This window comes from Pinus tabuliformis, chromosome 3_2 (assembly GCF_031772625.1).
Source record: "Pinus tabuliformis cultivar Carrire ecotype Pingquan chromosome 3_2, CPIR1, whole genome shotgun sequence".
Taxonomy (NCBI): domain Eukaryota; kingdom Viridiplantae; phylum Streptophyta; class Pinopsida; order Pinales; family Pinaceae; genus Pinus; species Pinus tabuliformis.
Genome location: NC_142302.1, coordinates 953,876,327 through 953,895,973, shown reverse-complemented (window position 1 = coordinate 953,895,973; position 19,647 = coordinate 953,876,327). Strand labels below are relative to the sequence as shown.

The following is a 19,647-nucleotide window of genomic DNA, read 5'->3' as shown; positions in this document are numbered from 1 at the left end:
AAATTTCACTAAATAGGAGATATTTAATTATTTAATAGATTTATTTTTTATTTTTATAATACCATTTTGTCATTTAATTATTTTTTATTTTTGTTTGACGTCTAGTGTTTTTTTTTATGGTATGTAATGAATGTAGAATATTTTGAGTAACCTTAATATACAGTCATTTAATTATTTTATATTTTATATTTTTTTATTTGAGATTTATGGTATGTAATGAATGTAGAATATTTTGAGTAACCTTAATATACATAACAAAATAATATTAGTCATTGTTTAAAAACAAGAATATAAATAAATTTTTTTAGCCTAGAAATTAACTGGTATATGTATTTTTGAATACATAATAAATGCCTAAATCACTAGAAGATATTAAGCATCAATTGTTTCTTGAATTGTATTCTAGTTCTTTTCTTAATTGCTGAGAGAAGTCATCATTCACATCCTTATCATCCTAATTGTCTTTCCATTGCTGCAAAGCATTGTTCTCCTCTTCCTTATCAACCCACTTTTCATTTTCAAATTCCTCGAATTCATCCTCGTCTTCCTCAAGATCGATTTTGGACTCTTTAAGGAGCTCCTTGGGTGCATTTTCTGGAGCAAAAATTGTCATTTTCACTAGCTTCAACTCTAAACAAAAATGTTTTCTTTCACAACTGTGAATTTTTCTTTTTTAATTGAATTTAATGTGTGATTTTATTTTTTTTGGTTTAAAATGTTTTTTTGAATAAGTAAATGGATTAAACTTTCTAGAAAATCTTCTAAAGATATATAGACTACACAACTCAAACTTGTGATTCCAACAAATCTCTACAAAATTTAAGACAAAAAAAAAAAAAAATATAATAAAAAAACTAAAACATAAAAAATTAAACTATACACCATTAGAATTATATATATATATATATATATATATATATATATATATATATATATATATATATAACTAAAATATTAAAAAATATGTATGAATATTATTAATTTATTTATAAAAAAACATCAAAACAACTAACTAAAAAATTCAATAAAAATATTTTATATGGTTTGTATTTAGTAAATTCTCTCATTTTCACTTCCATTTTTTAATTTTCACAGAAAATAAAAATTCTCATGTAATTCTAAATAAAAAATTATATAATAATAAGTGTTGCCGAGTAACATAGTATGTATGTATAAGTGAGATGAATAAGCAATAAAATATGTAACAATTTAAGTAACTTAATTCCTCAATTATTTCCCTTAGCCTTATTGAAAAATGCAGTTGTTGCTTTAGTATAAGCAAAAAGCTAACCTATCTGTACCACTAATACTCACAAAGTTTCAGTCTTTCTAGGTTAAAAATATACTGAGAAGAAAATTAATAAATGGAGGTAATTAGATAAGTAAAAATTAATAAGTAAAGGAAATGAGATAAGTAACGAGGTTGTTTCAGTCTTTTTGGGTTAAAAAGATATCAAGAAGAAAATTAATAAGTAGAGGTAATTAGATAAGTAAATGAAATCACATAAGTAACCAAGTTGTTATGTATGTAATTGTTTAAGAATTATATTTTCAATTTATGTGATGACCAAGAAAAGGGTAGAGAATGGTTGGTTATGTAAGAAAGCATAGGTTATTAGGTACAAGATGTCAAACACATTACATATTTGTGATTATAATTAGAGAACATTTGAATAAGAAACATTATCTTTAAAATAGTTGAGAAACTATTTTTTATTTAAAAATGAACTTGATTTAATACCCTTTGGAAAACGATTTGATACGTCTGTGCTAAGTTCAAAAGAAAAACTCATTATAGCACTGCATAACAAGGTGTGTTACTACATGGTTAATGCAACACCATGAGTGTGCACTTTATTTATTTGAATAATTTATTCTAGGCGATTGGTTCAAATAGGATCTCTTTGACGTGCTCTTTAATTTCCATATCATGTGCAAGTGTGAAATTGTTTCCTTGCTTAGAAAAGAGTTGCATTTGTCCAACACATCTTTTGCACCCTTGAAATCTGTGAGGGTATTTTCCATGAGAATATAAACATGTTTGAGAGCTTCTTCCTAACACTATATGGAAGAAGCCATCTCACCTTCACCACTCTCTATTTGCATTAATAATATTTAGCAACTATTTAAGAAAATTAGAAGCATCTAAGGACATTGATTATATATTGGAATATAAGAGATTGAGTACCCTACCTGGTAAGTTTCGGTATCATTCACTAAATGTCTTGTCAAGCTCACCAAATAAGAAAATTTGGATCAATAATCAAATTGGGAGAGTATGTGATTTTCTTTCTGCTGAAAATAATAGCACAAGAAACACTATAAGACACTATGTACATATATGTCATGATGAATGAAAAAACCCAAGATGTTTAAATAATATTTTTATTTTATTTATTTATTTATTTTTTTTTTTCAGAAGAAAACTCAAAAGCCCATAATAGCATACCCATCTCAATACTTACTATGAATGAAGAATCAAATGTTTTGCAGTGATAATGGTATTAAATGCAATTTAACAATTGGAAATAGAGGGACAAAACCAAAATAAAAATATGCATCCAAACATTTAAGGCAAACGTTTAGATTTTAAAATTGTAAGGCAACGATTATTGGACGTAATTGCCTCAACTAGTCGTGTTGAATTTATTTGTTTCAGGCAAGCTTCTTTTTTTGTCATGTTGTTTTACATATATGAACAAAATATTATTATATTCTATATCCTCAAAAGCATTTTATAAAATAAACAAAATTGGAGTAACCACTAGTATGTTTGCATATTTACACTTTTACTCTTACATGTTATTAAAGCATTGTAGAAAACATAAATAATGACTGATATTGTTTTAAATCACTAAACAAAATATTATTATATTTTATATCCTTAAAAACAATATATAAAATAAAATAAAAAATTATAGTAACCACTAGTATGTTTGCATATTTACACTTTTAATCTTACACGTTATTAAAATATTTTAGAAAACAAAAATAATGTTAGATATATTTATTTACATCTTGTTCCTATTCATTTTTTTATGCAAATAGTTGCTTAAATTATGGTAGGCAGTGTTGTATCTTTGTAGACAGTTCTAGGCTAGGGAATTGTGCCAAAGCATCTAAGTAAGGATTTAATTGAATTGGATGACAAATGTATTAAACCTTTAACACTTGTAAAATCTAAATATTTATGAGAAGTTCAAAGTGCTGATTTTCATTCATAAATAATAAATCTTTAATTTGATTTTGAAAGAGGAAAATAAGAAGATATGTGATAATCAAACATCCATATTACAATTTATGTGTGCAAAAGAATTCTACAAACAAATAATATATGTTCAAGAGATGACATAAGGCAACAATTAAAAGAGGTAGAGGGAATAACTTAAACAAATTACTTAGTTAATTAATATCTGTAATGATTATAACTTTGCATCGGGATGTGAGGGAGATTGATACTCAATCTATCCTTACCCTAACTCCTATGTTACATTGAACATATTCATAAATAAATTATGAAAAACATAAATGACTAAACAATAAAAACTCACATGACACAAAAGTTGTTAAGCATGAAGCCAAAATCCTTTGATTGTCTTCATAAATATTTTAGAGTATCACAAAGGTGTCATTGGATCATCACAAGGGTTCAACCCTTCCTTCTTCGAATTACAAAATACTTATAGAGTGTAATTCAACTATCTAGATCTAACAAAATTTATTACAAAATAGAATATTATCCAAAACTGATTTGGATATTTCAAAAATAGAACATAAAAATAGATTTTCTGGACTGATTTGAGTAATCAACACACAACTCGAGGGTATTGTTTGATGACTGCTACTTCAAATTGAATTTTCTACTTTATGCTCTTGTTATCCTACTTTCTACTCCTTTCCTTGCAATTTCTACTGCAATTGGTCACTGAATTTTTGCATTCTGTTTTACTCAACGAGTTTAAGTAATTTATCCCATCTTTTATCATCTAGAATAGAAATTTTGTTACTTTTCTATATTCCTCATCGACTTATGTATGCTTCTCAAAGGTTGGTCTAGTAATGAACAAATGTTGAAATTCATGTTGGATAAAAAGATCATATCCTAGGCCTTCAAGGAATGCTTTACCACTGATTATCCCTTTGAATTTAGCAAACTTTTTTCTATGTGCTGCTATCTCATGCAATTTGTGCTGGTAATTTTCTAGTGGAATCAATTGGTCACTAGAATTTTGTAAATATGGAAGTTCTTTCTAGCGTAAAACATTAAACTTTGTATAAATTTTTTTAACCTGTACTTATAAGTTTTGACATTTATTTTCTAACTGTAACATTAAGTTTCTTTTTGTCAAAACTCTTCTTACTTCTAAGACTGTACCAATCTTGTCTTCAATTCCAAATTCCTCTAGTTCTTCTTTTGTTTTAGAGTTCAACACTTTGATTATTCTGGCTACTTCTCGTGGCTTGTGATATAAGTCTTCTTTGATTTTTGTAATGGTTGCCTTTGACCTTGTCATTAGTTCCTCCTATTCAAAAATGATTTCAATAGATGTATAAAGTTCAGTTATGGTTGAATTTATATCAATCCATATTTTTTTCTTTTGCTTCAGATCATGTCTATGCAATCAATGATTCATTTTAACATTTTTCAAGTTGCTTTGTTAATCTAAATGTACTTCGGAAAGATATGCATTATCAACTTTTCTTTTGTTACCTTGTGTCTTCTCCAACTAAACTCTGAGCTTCTTAATCTCCATATCTTCTAATGACAAGTATCCAATAGCTTTTGATAATTTCTCTACTAAATTCTAACTAGTATACTATGTTCTTGCTATTGACACTGTTACTATAGATGTCCCTGCTCTAGTGCTGATTTGAAGTTCTCTTTCCTTGATTAATTTTACCATCTCTGCCTCCATTTTCTGAATTTTCACTTTTTGTTCCATAATCATTCAAAACATGTTTTCTTTTTTGTTCTCCAGCTAACCTACTTCTTGTGCTTAGGTATGTTTAGTTTTTCGTAATATCAGTTGTTTCCTTAGTGCCTGAATGTCTGCATTTTTGCTTTTAATTATTTCCTCAGCTAGTTTACATCTTTAGGATTCAATCGTAATTCTATAACCAGATCTTCCAACCCCTTAATTTTGGTATCCTTAACTAGAGAAAACATATTTTCTAGCTTCAACTGAGAGTGAATATTGTTCAGGGATGCTTGTAGCTTGGAATGGCCAAACTTGTCAAGGATGTGTAGATCATTTCTCTTGCTTGCTTGCGAATACCATTTTGATCTATCAGATGAATATGTTTAGCATCAAATGAAAATACAAAGGCTTTGTAATCTTCAACACTCTTAGGCACATGGACATTTGGTTCCAATAATGCTAATTGGAACTGGCGTCTTTCACTATCTAAGGCAGAAAGTAACTTAATTCGAGTTGTGGAAGACTATTTCTAGAACTCTGCATATGTCAAATTTTTTAATGCCTCGTTTTTCTTCTTCATCTCTAAGAATTTTTCAAAAACACTTTGCTACCTTGAAGAAGAAGGAGAATCTATGGTGTTTTATTCAATTTGTTGTAATGAAAATGTAGATTCTCCTGAAAGTATGATTGTGGTAGGTTCTTAAGAAGTTTGAACTTCTAAGGACTCTTCTTCAACATTTATGGTCTTCTCTTGAATACTTTGAATGCTGCCTTCTGTAACTCTGATCCTACTGCGGATAAACTTTCTCTCTACCTTTTCAATTATTTTTCTATCATCCTTGGAATTTCTAATGTTGTTTGACTGGAAACTAGCTCCTCAACTTCTCACAGTGTGTTCTCTTCCCATTCTTCTTTGTTAGCATACTATTCAATCTTAGGTTTTGCAATGTGCACATATGGTGCAGACTTCTACCCAACTCTCATTGATGATATTACTCCTAATGGATCATATGACCAACTTGAACTCAATCTAAACTTCACCTATCTTAATAAATCATTGACTTCTTTTTCTGCATTTCTAGTGTTGACTATGAATGGGCCAACTTGTGCCTTTAGTTTAAATTGAGCTTTTTGTTTCTTGGAGAAAAATGAACATCTTCCATGTTCATCATCTATCTGATATATTCTAGTGCAAAATTCCTCATAGGGACAAACACTGGTAGTTTTTAAGGTGGAAGCTTGAAACCATAGATTCTAATCTTTGTAAGATTTTGGTATAAATACCAGTCTCCAACTTTAGACTGCTCACTAACATGTAGAAAAGTTTTGATATTTGTGGAAAATATGGGAACTACATCACTACTTAACAAACATATTTCCATATATAAAAATTGATTGACATAGTCACTGAAAGAGAAACCTTCAGAAGTTTTCCTCACTAATGAGGTCCAATGAATCACCTACTGTGGTTTGCCTTCAACATCCAAATTTTGTAGAGGAAACTTGAACCTTTCTGACTGGTGATATAAAAATAAGTAAACCAAAACTAGCTGGTACTTGAATGACCCTTCAACACTGAACTTTAGGAACTGATCATGAATTGCATCTGATAGAAACTGACTATAATTGAACATGATTGAAGGTTTTTACCAGAAGAAAACACTGATAAAAACCCCAAAATAAATTCATCTACCCATTGATCATTGGGATATCCTAACAAATAAGAAACTATGGAAATAACATGCCTAGACATCTCAGGGAACATTCCAGAGGGATAAGGTGGATTTGTCCTAGGTAATTGAGAATTTTCTGGTAGAAAATACTCTAAGATATGCGTTCTTTCTGAAAAAAGAATGTTTCTAATAAATCTTAATAAGAGCATCAATGGAAAAATGGTGAATGGAGTTCTGAGGGTTTAACTGTAAGTCCTAACAAATTGACTTAGAGGTTATGTAGAAAGGAGTGTCATTATTTTGAGCAATTACAACTCTCTGACTAGGAAGGTATCAGGTTCCACACTAAGTGACAAATTCTGGAAAATGGTTTGTCTGAAGGAAATAAAACTGAGGAAGTAAGGATTCACAGAAAGAAAATTTGTCACTGGCATATTTATATTTATGAAATGCCCAATTGTGAAGCTCGTACAAGTCGAATTCACAATTGGTTTCAATAATTTTGAAATGGGTGTCAATAAGGGGCAATTCATCTAAATTGATTGCATGGGGTAGAAGAAGATTTTAATTAGATACTTTAGATTTTCCTTTATGGCTAGCCATTTGGGAAAAATAAAATTACTAAGAATAATTGAAAAAAATACTTGGAATTAACGATGATTGGAAACTGCTATTCACTTGTGGTTTCGTTCTAGAAGCTCTGATTGTAAGTAGAATGGAAAAATAATTTGGTTTGGAGGGTATAACAACTTTTATCAAAGAAATCATAATGGTTTTTTGTTGGATTAAACATTAATGGCGTGGGAGATTTAATGTATTTGAACGTTGGTGGGAGAAATAAATGATGTAATGGTCGCTTGCTAAATTTAGTGGGAGAAATAGTCATGGATAAATGTAGCAGAAGGTTGGCGAAAGATGAAAATGACGGGAATAGTGGTAGAGTGTTGGTGGAATGAGATAAGCGGTTTGGGGGGGGGGGGGGGGGGGGGGGGGGGGGGGGGGGGGGGGGGTGGTGCTGGCGGTTTGTGGTTTCAAGCGAGGGGGTACCACGATACACAAATAATGGACACATGGAAAAAATGGAGTTGAGTGAAACCACCTTGCAGACACCCCCCATTAACTTTCAGAAATGCGGGGGGTCCCTTAATGCATTAGATGTTGTTGATCTCGACGCGCTTGATCATAGCCGTTAAAAGCTATAATAAAATTAATTTTTGGCGGGTGATAATCACATCAACTTTATTACAATAAAATAATTATTTAAATTGCTAAATAAAATAAAAATATAAGAGTGACATTTCAACATGCTCCCTTATTCTAGGGGTAAAATATTTTCCTTTTCTTTTCTTTATTTCCCCTTTTTTTATTTTTCATTTCTTTATTTTGATTTATTTTTTTCTATTCTTCTTATTTTTTTTTCTATTTTTTTATTGTTCTCTTTTTGTGTTTCTATATTTTTGAAAATAAAAGGAAATTTACAAACTATTGAAAGGGTAAAAATAAGTTACAACAGGGAGTAAATGATGGTAAATAGGCTATTTATATGAGTATGAGCTATATGAGCTATTTTCAAGTATCTTAATTTTAGATTGTTTTCGTATGAAGCTTAACAATGAAAAATCATTGCACAAATATTGAAAAGCCATGGCATAAATATTGTAACTACATCCAGAATTTATGACAAAAAAAATTGACGAAGTTATCCACATGGACCAAATTTGCAATAAGACCTTCAAAATTATGGTCCAATCAAATGTTTGAAAAGTACTTTTTAATAGTATTGAAAAATAAATATTTGTTTTTCGAAGTTAAACATTATAACTTGCATTGGTCAATGCTAAACTAATAAGTGTTGCATGGTAGTTTAGTCCCTATTGGAGAAGTTATAAAATACATAATAAATAATTAAACTTAATATGTCGAAGTATACAAGTAACGAACGTTTTTGCTAGAAGGTAACTAAAATAAGAAAAACATCATTTACTCATTTGACAGAGGCTCTCTCTAGCCATGTATGGTAGAGATGTAATGTAATTCCTTGTTTAACATTTTGACTTGGTCAAATTACATAAAAAAAAAAGAAAAAAAGAAAAAAAAATAAAATTAATAATTATATTTAATAATTAAACCAACCTAGATATATTTTAACTATGGCTCTACAACTGTCCAGAGGGATCAAATCTCTTGAGTTGCAAAAGAGATTTGATCCCTTTGGGCACTTAGTAGAGCAAAGTTAAGATGGATATAGGATGGTAGAATATGTAAATAAGGATTGAATAGTTTATCCTAAAAGTAAAAGTAAAAGGAGAAACAAATTTAAATCTTCTGAAAAGAGCAAGTCCTTATGAACATTTATCAATCCTAAATTAGGTATTGACAATATGGTAGCACAATACATTCATACCATCTGATATATGTTAGTCATTAACATTGCACAATTGATAAAATCTAAAATAAATATATATCATACCTAATGTTAATAATAAGTATATAATAGATTCACTAATTCGTGAAGGTCGGGAGCACTGGTGATGGGAGAGACCTAGGGTTTGCAGCTACAACCTGCAGCCTCAACAACAGTTCTGGAAGCACAAAGAGACATATTAGCATATTTACTCCACAGAGGTCGAGGACTGACCCGACAAATGGTAAACGAGGGGTCCACTGGGACCCCAACCTTCAAGCAGGTAGTCATGCAAAAGCAGAAAACGCTAGAAGGATTTAAAATCAATGGCTCTAGAGATCGTAAGGATGGTAGCAGCAGCAGAGGAGAAAGGACACAACAACTACAGAAAGAGACAAGGAAAAACCCCAAGATGACGGGTAAAGCCAATAATGGACAGGAGACAGAGGACAAAAGACTAGAAGCAGAACAAAGGCACACAACACCAATAACAACTCAAACAGAAGGCGAAAAAGATAATGGAACAGGGCAGCACTCACAAGAGGGAGAGGAGCAAGTAAATACAGACAACCCGACTCCAAACAGAAAACGCAAGGTGCATGCAAACCAAAGAAAAAGGAAACCCTTCGAGTAGTCTTCTCAGATCCCGACATTCAGGCCTATAGAGACCACATGATGGAGCATGCAGTCATTTGAAAATTTATGGGATTGTGGCCAACAGAACGCACACTCTGCCAATGGATTAAACAGCACTGGAAGCCAAAAGGTGATGTCAAACTCCACCTTGGAGCCAAAGGCTTCTTCACGATTGTTTTTACAAACTTAGAAGATAAGGACAGGTCTTCAATGGTGGACCATACTTCTTTTCCTCAGCTGGACTCTACATGAGGCCATGGAAGGCAAACTTCGTACCTGAACAAGAGACATTCACACAAGTTCCAGTGTGGATCCGGCTATTCTCCCTTCCCATAGACTACTGGGGACTGGCAACACTTAAGCAAATTGGAAACCGTCTCGGAACCTTCATTAAAGCTTCTGAAGCAATAGTGCAACGAAGATATACCTCCTGCACACGCATTTGTGTTGAGATGGACGTCTCAGGGGCTCTACATGAAGGTCTGTGGCTGAAATTCAGAGATGAAGACTACTATCAAGCCATCGACTACGAAAAAATCCCCTTCCGTTGTAGAAAGTGTCATGAGCACGGACACCTCGTTCGAGAGTTCCCTCTCAACAAAATAGGGGATGAACACAAACAAGAGCAAGAAACAAAGAATAAAGAGGCATTCACAAGGCAAAAAATAAGACAGAGAGCCAACAGAAAAAGAACACACAGAGCAGAAACGGGACCTGGTATGATTAGCAACACCTTCAGCATTCTGAAAATAGATACAGACTCAGAAGGCACTAACAGAGATACAAAACTTATTGAAGCACCAAAAAACAAGACAGAACACACCACTCAGGATGGGGAGGAAAATACACTCAGAACAGAAGTGCAAATGCGAGAGTTCGGAGATGAACATGATGAAGACACAGACATGTTAACCAGCGACGGGGGAAGCGAGGATCTAGAGCTCAATGCAGTCCTAGAAAAAGAAGGAGTCAACCTCCCAACTATGGAAAAAAATTGGAAAACCCAAGGGCTAGACAACATTCTGGAAGAAGAAATCAGGAAAATCAGCGATCTCTTCATAGCAAGACAAAAGGTGGAACTCGAGAGGCAAAACAGAAGATTAGGCATCACAAAAGGCACAGGTAATCAGCCAAAGAGCATATCTCTTAACCCAACAGGCCGGAAGCCAAATAAAATAAGAGGTAGAAGAACCAGTGGGGAGATATTGCACGACCTGGGGGTTCTAATGATCAACTCTGGGAAAATGAAGGCTCTTCATGCCTTCCAGACCTACCAATGAGTCTTTTAGTTATCAATGAAGGTCATCTCATGGAATGCAAGAGGGCGCAATAGCCAAGCTAAGAAAAGACTGCTCAAGAGAAAGTTCCAACAAGAAAAACCATACATCATGTTCATACAGGAGACCAAATGCGCTACAAATCAAATGGAGAACATCAACAAAAGACTAGGCAAACCAATCAAATATATAGATGTAGCTAGTCAAGGATGGGAAGGAGGCATAGCTACATTTTGGGACACCCGAGCAATAAACATTATCTCAATTGAGGCTGCACGCTTGTTTATTGGTACAGAAGCTCAAATAACAGGTAACTCTGAAACCTACCTATGCATTAATGTCTATGGCCCGCAAAGACTAGACGAAAAATTTTCTTTTCTTAATTCTCTTATGAATTTCAAGTTAAGATACCCCACCTCTAGGATCATCATGGGGGGAGATTTTAACATGATTACAACCCTACTGGAGAAGAAAGGAGGTCTCAGAAAGCTCAACAAAGATACATAACTCTTTGTTGATTTCATAGAAGTTGCTAAGCTAGTAGACATTCTACCCAAAAATGGCTCCTACACTTGGAACAATAGAAGAGGAGGAGACAACAGGATTGCCTCTCGGCTGGATCGATTTCTGATTTCGGAAAGTATCCTACTCGGTGGAACCATAGTGGACTCTGACATCCTCCCCAGTGGAGGATCAGATCACTAGCTTATAGCTTTGGAAGCAGCCATCCTCTGCACCCCTAGAAACAAGCCCTTCAGATTTGAAAAGTTTTGGTTAACTCATCCCGAATTTGCAAATCTGCTGAAGGAATGGTGGCGCGAACCATCAGATCTAAGAGGCACCAAAATGTTCAAGTTCCAAAGAAAGTTAAAACACATCAAACACAGAATCAAAGAATGGAACACTGAGAAGTTTGGAAACATCTTCCAGGAAAAGAACACCATCGAAGGTAAGATAAATCAAATTCACAAGGAATGGGCTTCCTGGAATTTCAAAGAAGATTCAAAAGAACAAGAGAAGGTTTTGATGCAGCAATGGAAACTTCGTTGCCAACAGGAAGAAACTTTGTGTAAGCAAAAATTAAGGATCCATTGGCTAAAGGAGGGAGAACAAAATAAAAAATTCTTCCACAGATCAACGATGGACTACAGGGGGGCAAACAAAATCCTCAGGCTCAAAAATGAAACAGGGGAAATCCTTCAAAACCACAAGGACATATCAACGCTGCTCACCAGGCACTTCAAGCATATAGCTCAGGAAACGCAAGAAGATAGATCCGAGGCCATAGAGGAGCTAACCAAAGCCATACCCCGCATCATAACCTCAGAGCAAAACTCTGCTCTGCTCAGAAAGGTCTCAATGGAGGAGGTGGAGGACGCGGTCAAAAGCATGCCAAATGATAAGGCACCGGGGCCTGATGGCTTTACAATCAACTTCTACAAAGCTTGCTGGCCAACTATCAAAACAGAGGTATGGGAAATTGTCGAAGACTCTAGACGCTCAGGCTCTATTCTCAAATCCCTGAATGCCACTTTCATAGCGCTTATCCCCAAGGAAGAAGAAGCCAATTCCCCTAACAAGTTTCGACCTATAGCTCTCTGCAATGTGATATATAAAATCATTTCTAAAGTCATAGCCAACAGACTTAAGCCCGTTCTACCTGACCTAATCTCAGAAGAACAGTCAGGGTATGTGGAAGGCAGGCAAATCCTAGACAACATCCTCTTAGCTCAGGAGATGATTCACACCCTGCAGACAAGGAAACTTCCAGGCATGCTAATGCAGCTAGATCTCTCAAAAGCATTTGACAAAGTCAACTGTAATTACTTGGAGGCCATTCTAAATTCCTTTGGCTTTGACAGGCAATGGACCAAATGGATCCTTGCTCTGATCAAATCTTCCAATTTTTCCATTCTAGTAAATTGCTCCCCCTCTGCTCCTTTCTCCCCCTCCTGAGGCATTCATCAAGGAGACCCCCTATCCCCCTTCCTTTTTGTAATCCTCATGGAAGGGCTCAGCAGGTTCATTCACAAAGCAAGAATGGAGAGAAAGCTTAATGGCCTACACCCTTTCCCCACCATACCTGCCACAACGCACCAGCAATTTGTCGATGACACAATGCTGCATGGTTCTCCAACTGTCAAAGAAGCTATGACTTTCAAAAGCATCCTTCATCTCTTTAACAAAGCTTCAGGCATGGAGATAAACCAGGCCAAATTGACTATCTTCTTCTTTAACACTCATCCTGCCATCCAGAACCATCTCTCCAACGTTCTGGGATTTCGAAAAGGCTCTCTCCCTTCTAAGTATTCGGGAGCCCCTCTCACTACCAAGCCTTGGCAAAAAATTCACTGGGAAAACATCTTAGCAAAGCTGGAGAAAAAATGCAAGCATTGGACTCATAGAGCTCTTAACTTCGCTGGGAGACTTGTCCTCACCAAAGCTGTATTGCAGGCCATCCTGCAATATTTGCTCTCCATCATGCCGACCCCCAGTGGTATCATGCAGAATATTCGAAACATCCAAAGATCCTTTTTATGGAGTGGCAATGCGGAAAAAAGAAAATGGGCACTGGTAGCCTGGAGCAAGCTATGCACCTCGAAAGCAGCTGGCGGTTTAAGCTTAATTGACCCCCACACCGTCAATAAGACATGTGGAGCCAAGTTGTGGTGGCGCTGGCTAAAGGAAATTAACCTACCTTGGGCCAGACACTGGAAGGAAAAATACACTCCTAACTACAACAATCAGGACCTAATCAGGATACAGGAAACTCCGGAGGGTTCTCCAATATGGAACTTAGCCAGAAGAAACCGCAACTTAATTCAGGACCATAGTTTCTGGGAGATCCGCAATGGGGAAATTGCCCTCTTTTGGGAAGATGCTAGCAGCAACTCCCAAAGCTGGAACAACCAGAGCTTGAAGAGTTCAAAACAGAATGCCAGAGAAGGGGAAAGTTTACTGTCCACCACTACTGGAACCCTAACAGCCGCGACCAGGAATGGAGGGAATAGGTTATCCAGGATGCTGAGAACCCAATTGAAGAAAACGACAACACAAAGGACCTCCTGAAAGGCATAAACAATCACACTATCAGGAAGACCACAGAAAACGACATCCTGAGATGGGGCATGAAAGGAAGCGGGAACTTCACTCTCAAAGAGGCCAGAGAACAACTAGAACTCTCGGAGCAAATGGAGGCGATACAATGGAGCAGCAAGGTTTGGGACGCCATATTCTGGCCTAAAATAAAAACCTTCTTATGGCTCCTCATGAGCAGGAAAACTCTTACATGGGAGAACTTGCGCAGAAAGGGTTTTGAAGGCCCCTCCATATGCCCTATGTGCAAACAGGCAGAAGAGACCATGAACCACCTTTTCAATTCCTGTGATTGGGCCGATCAACTATGGCAAGGGATGGAAACTATATTGCAGCAAACAAACAGAGACAGGGAATCCATTCAAAATACCATCATGAATTGGCCTAGAAAATACTCCAACAACATAAGAATCAACAACATATGGAAAATTCTACCAGGCTTCATCACTTGGACCCTATGGAAAGAAAGAAATCGTAGAGTCTTTCAAGATGAGCACAGAAGCATAGAGTACCTGCACAGCACCGTAATCCAAAACATGCGCCAATTAATCCTAGTAAAATGCAAGGTAGACCTTGACAATCACCCTTCGGTCGAGGACCTGCGAATTCTGAATGCCTTCAACCTGCTCAATGCTCAACAACCGGGATCCTTCGGGCATCAGAAAAACCTAAATACAAAACCGAAGGGCTGGAGGCTACCGCCTGAAGGGTTTTTAAAACTAAACTTTGACGGTGCCTCGAGAGGCAATCCCGGCCAAGCAGGTATTGGAGGAATCATCAGAAACCATGAAGGAGACATACTCTACATATACAACAAAGCTCTAGGGAAGGCACAAATAATGAAATGGAATTCGTAGCTCTGGAAAAAGGGCTAAGAATCCTCCCAACTAATCAAACAGGCAAGGCAATAATTGAAGGAGACTCCGAAGTAGCCATTAATGTGGCCAGGAAAATCCATGGAGGAACGCCAACTAGCAGAGTCACAAAGCACTGGCGACTGTCCAAGGTCACAGACAACATTGCCAAGCTGATAGGAGCGATGAAAGGCCTCATCTTTCAGGCGGTAAGGCGAAATGCCAATGCGGTTGTTGACCACTTGGCAAATCATGGGATTGAACACCCCAACGAAGTATGGGACAGCTGTTGGCAGTAGGTCGACAATCAGCAATTAAAGAGCAAATGCATCCAACTCTCATAATTAGATATGGTGACGACAGAGGAGTCCGACCGGAGGATCGAATAGCCCAACACCATAATTGCATGAACAGGCTGACTAGGCGCGTACCATTAATTACCGGCAGAATGCGAAGGACATACAGGATGAGGGCAACCATGACAGAAGCAGGTGACAAATATTTGGGCAGAGCCATAATCTGTGGTGATATGAGCCGCCGAAACATTACAAGGAACAGGGACACATGGCACAATATGGAGCAAGTAGGGCGCGACGACCGTAGACGGGCTCAACTATCCCTCAACCCAACCAAAATTCCATCACGCAACAATTATGGTGATGTGACGTGCAAGTTGCACAAATTTAACCGATCACTCACAGGGAAACCTCCCCGATTTTGGTTATTTAACCACTCTCAATTACCCATCGACAAACATTGTCTCAGTGAGCAGCAATTTCGTCCCTACTCCATCTGCAAACAACGATCGAGATACAGCTAGGCAAGACAGCAACACCATGGCTGGGGAGAATAGCCGCAACAAATCAGCCAACAATGATCTGCAACAGGTAAGAGAGATGTTCGAGAGGCAAACCTCGCAACGAAACAAGCGCAAAATCATTGATTTAGAAGCCACTGTCCAGGACGAGGAAAGTAAGCTCTCTGATCAGCAAATCGGGAAGGAAGTCGACTGGCTCCAGGACCCGGGAACACCCAGCACTCGGGCCACTCAGTTTGTAAGAACTCAAGCGGAAGCGTGGCGAATGAAGACCCTCCTTGCCAAAGCTATGGATGTCCAAGGCGAGCACGCGGAACAGCTGCATAAGCTCAAACAATTTGCTGAAACTATATCGCATGACCACATGGCAGTGGTGGAAAGCAGCGAATTTAAATTGAGCGTGATCCATCAACAAGTCGATACCATGGATAAGAAACTTACTGTGCTGATCAAGATTCTGAAGCAAACCATTGGGCAAGACAACAAGCCCTCCGACATGCAGAAGAATGAACCTTCAGGAGACCAGCAGGGCACCTCATCCAAGCCTGGGCAGAGCTACATGGCCAGACCCAACCCGGTCCTGGAAATGTTCAAACGCCTCTGATTCTATAGTCCATCAGGCCTCCCCTGCTTTTCTCCTCTTAGCGGGTTACTATGTCTTCTGTCCAGGTTTCCTCTGTCTTTGTCTGTTGTCCACTCTTGCTAATAGCCGCCCTGCGTGGTGTGCATGTTCCTAGTTTTCTGTTATCTAGTCTCTTCCAATACTTTGTCAATCTAGTCTCTTTTGGTATCATGGGGCACGACCTGCAGTTTAACAACCAGTAATATGCTTCTGCAGAATTTTTGTACTATATTTGTTTATCTTAATATCAAATCTTACTTACACAAAAAAATAATAAGTATATAATATAATATATTTATATTATATACATTAATGTATATCTGTTGATGGTGCTGGAAATCTGTCAACCAAGGGGTCTCCTCGATGTGAAATCCCAATTAGCCCTCACACCGTTTGGAGTAGGAACCCCATCCAGAATATCGACCTGGATGCTAGTTATCTCAGAGATATGCCTTGAATATTAGCAAGAGAGAGGAGTGCACATGCGCCTTCAAAAAGAAAAGGGGGTGTGCTTGGTGAGTGTTCGACCATATGTGTGTCAAATTTCTTTCACTATGGAGGGGAACAAAAGTGAGCCTCTAAGGGAGAGGTAGTAGTACCAACCTAGTATATACACACATGAACAAGAAGGGTCCATGCAACATCAAGCGAAATAGTCCACAGAGATGTGATGTTCATTGGAAACAAATCTAACGAGGAAGATATGTCTAATATAAAGAAGAATAGTCCACGAGGACGCAACAATGATAATAACAATTACAACACATTCTTAATATGATAAGTACCAAAATAACCGAAATAGTTCAACTACTTTAGCACAGAACATTCACATAATAGTCTTACAAATATCCATAATTCATCCTTCAAGAACGTGTTGGCCTTGAAGGTTTCTGTTATTAAGAAAAATTTCCAAGACACATGTATACAATGAACATCACTAGCTCCAATAGTGGAGCGTTGGAGCCACTCCTTGCTCCTCAAAAGAATTAATATGTCTTTCTAATGCCTTGTGGGAGGAGCCAAGGTGAAAAATTTCTTTACTCATACAATGAGGGAGTATATATAACCAAGGGGTGATGCTTCCCCTTCCTTGTAAATCTTTGAATACCCTCATGAATGTTTGAATTCACATGACTCTTTACATTCCATGTGTCCTTTGGACTTCCACTTTACAATACATTTTGAATACCATTTACATGATCCACAATGACGATGTGGCATATGACAACTCATGACATGACATGAAATTACATGAAACTATTGATATGGAGTGCTAGATGATGTGGCAGTGTCAAGCCACTACTGTTGCTATGTGTTGAGTGTCTACTTGAGAATACTCTTCTTTTCACCTCTGTATGACTTAGTGATAAGGAATCTTCAACGATCTTAAGTCTTGAGTTGTGATCCCAAACTGATGTCCCTTTTCTTTCTTATGATAGATCAAATTACATGTTCAGCTACAAGAGTGTCTTTCAAAATGTTTCTCTCCTTCATCTCTTTCTTCATCATCTCACCACATCATGGTAAGGTACCTATATCTACAATTCACTCATGATGAGAGGAAATCAGTCCGAAAACCCCATAGTCTAAGATGGTGCATTTTGACCCATTAACTAAGCCGGAACCAAATGGAAAGATGGGGAAAGGGCTCAGTGACTACACAATTGCACATTTCAGGCAGTCAGGGGTTAGCTTGAGCCTTGATACTACGAAGTTAGGATGAGAAAGAAAACTACGTAGTATGAGAGCTCAGGGTGACAGGCTAACATAATAGGCACGGTTTCAACCTATTGTGCAGTTCTGGATGAAAAATGAGCCCACGTGATTGCACAATTGCATAGTTCAAGAGCTCAGGGCTGAGGCTGCAACCTTGAGACTACACAATGCAAAATTTAGGCTAGACTAAGGGAGAAAACTATGCAATTCAGGGAGGCAGTTAGACAGGATTAGGGGGTGGACACTAAGAGGACATACTTCACTGTTCTAGGAGATAAGGGAGGTTGGGGAATTACACAACTACGCAGTTAAGGGGCTTAGGGAATGAGCTTGAGGCTTGAGATTATGCAGTGCGCAGTTAGGGTCAGGCTGAGAGAAAGGATTGTGCAATTTTGGAGGTCAAGGATGGAGCTTGAGAACATAAATTGCGCAGCGCAGAAGTCCTAGGAGGTAGGAACTGTGCATTGCACAATACCAAGGGGAAAGGTCACAACTAGAGGACTGAAACTGCGCAGTGTGTAATTTAGGGAGGTTGAGTGAATCCAAGTTGCTTGGTCAGGAAGCCTTCTCAGAAATGGCTAAGTGTGATACCGGTGAGACTTATGTGAACAGTGATAAGACTTTGAATGTGATCTCACACTTAGAACACTTGACGATACAACAAAATAGATCACCCATGATACATGAACAATTCATTTCCCTTAGTGCGACAACCTTATGACTAGTTATGATAAAGGTGACACTTAAGATATGCTTTGTGATGATCATGACGACACTTGTGCGACAATGCTTAAAACTTTGCAAATGAGTGCAACAAATTTTTACATGGTTAGAAAAACTTATATTCACAAAGATAGACCCTTGAAACCACCAGAATATGCTTCTACACATTATGTGACAACCAATCATATGAAAAGATGACAATTTACTCAACTTGAAAATGGGAGCAAAATACTTCAAGAAAGTACATGAAACGAGTTTCAGTATTCGCGAAAACAATGTGCAAGAATAAGGAAGGCTCCAAAATTGAGTGCAAGCCAAAATTTTTGAGGGTGTTGTAGCAACTACAACACTTGGTGACACACTAGTAGAATTCCAGCTTCTCTATCGTTGTTAACTTCTCTATGTAGGGACTTGGTTCTTCTGGGAGTATTGATTGATAGTGCATATTACTTTGGTCTCCCCGCTTACCCCATGAATAGATGCGGTCCCCTTTATGCCTTCTCAGTTTAACACAACATAAGATTCAATGATATCACAAAGTTTTGAGTTGGGAAAGGCTATGTAGCTCACGAGCTTAATATTTTCAGAGTATAATTTTTCATCTTTGGTCTTGCTCCATTGCCAGCAGGCCTGGATAGCACCCCGACAAAGTCACACAGGGAAATAAACATTTCTCCACTGTCAGCGAGCCTGAACAGTACCATGACGAAGTTTCTTGCTTAACCTCTCTGCACAGGAATCCTTGCTCTTCTTTCACAATTTATTTATTTATTTTAAAGAGGGTTGTGCATCGACACTTATTAAATTTTGGGTGGAAGAGGGATCCCAACTTTTTGAGAGAAGAAGAAGTTGTTCCTTTGGAGAAGCATATAGAGACCTCTGATTTAGGTTTATTCATTTAGATTTTTCC

At 37.0% G+C, this 19,647-nt stretch overlaps 1 pseudogene; it reads right to left on the bottom strand.

Annotated features, from left to right (window-relative positions):
* Positions 1–379: 379 nt before the first annotated feature.
* Positions 380–613, bottom strand: LOC149183809 (protein DELETION OF SUV3 SUPPRESSOR 1(I) pseudogene; annotated as a pseudogene).
* Between the last annotated feature and the right edge of the window lie 19,034 nt (positions 614–19,647).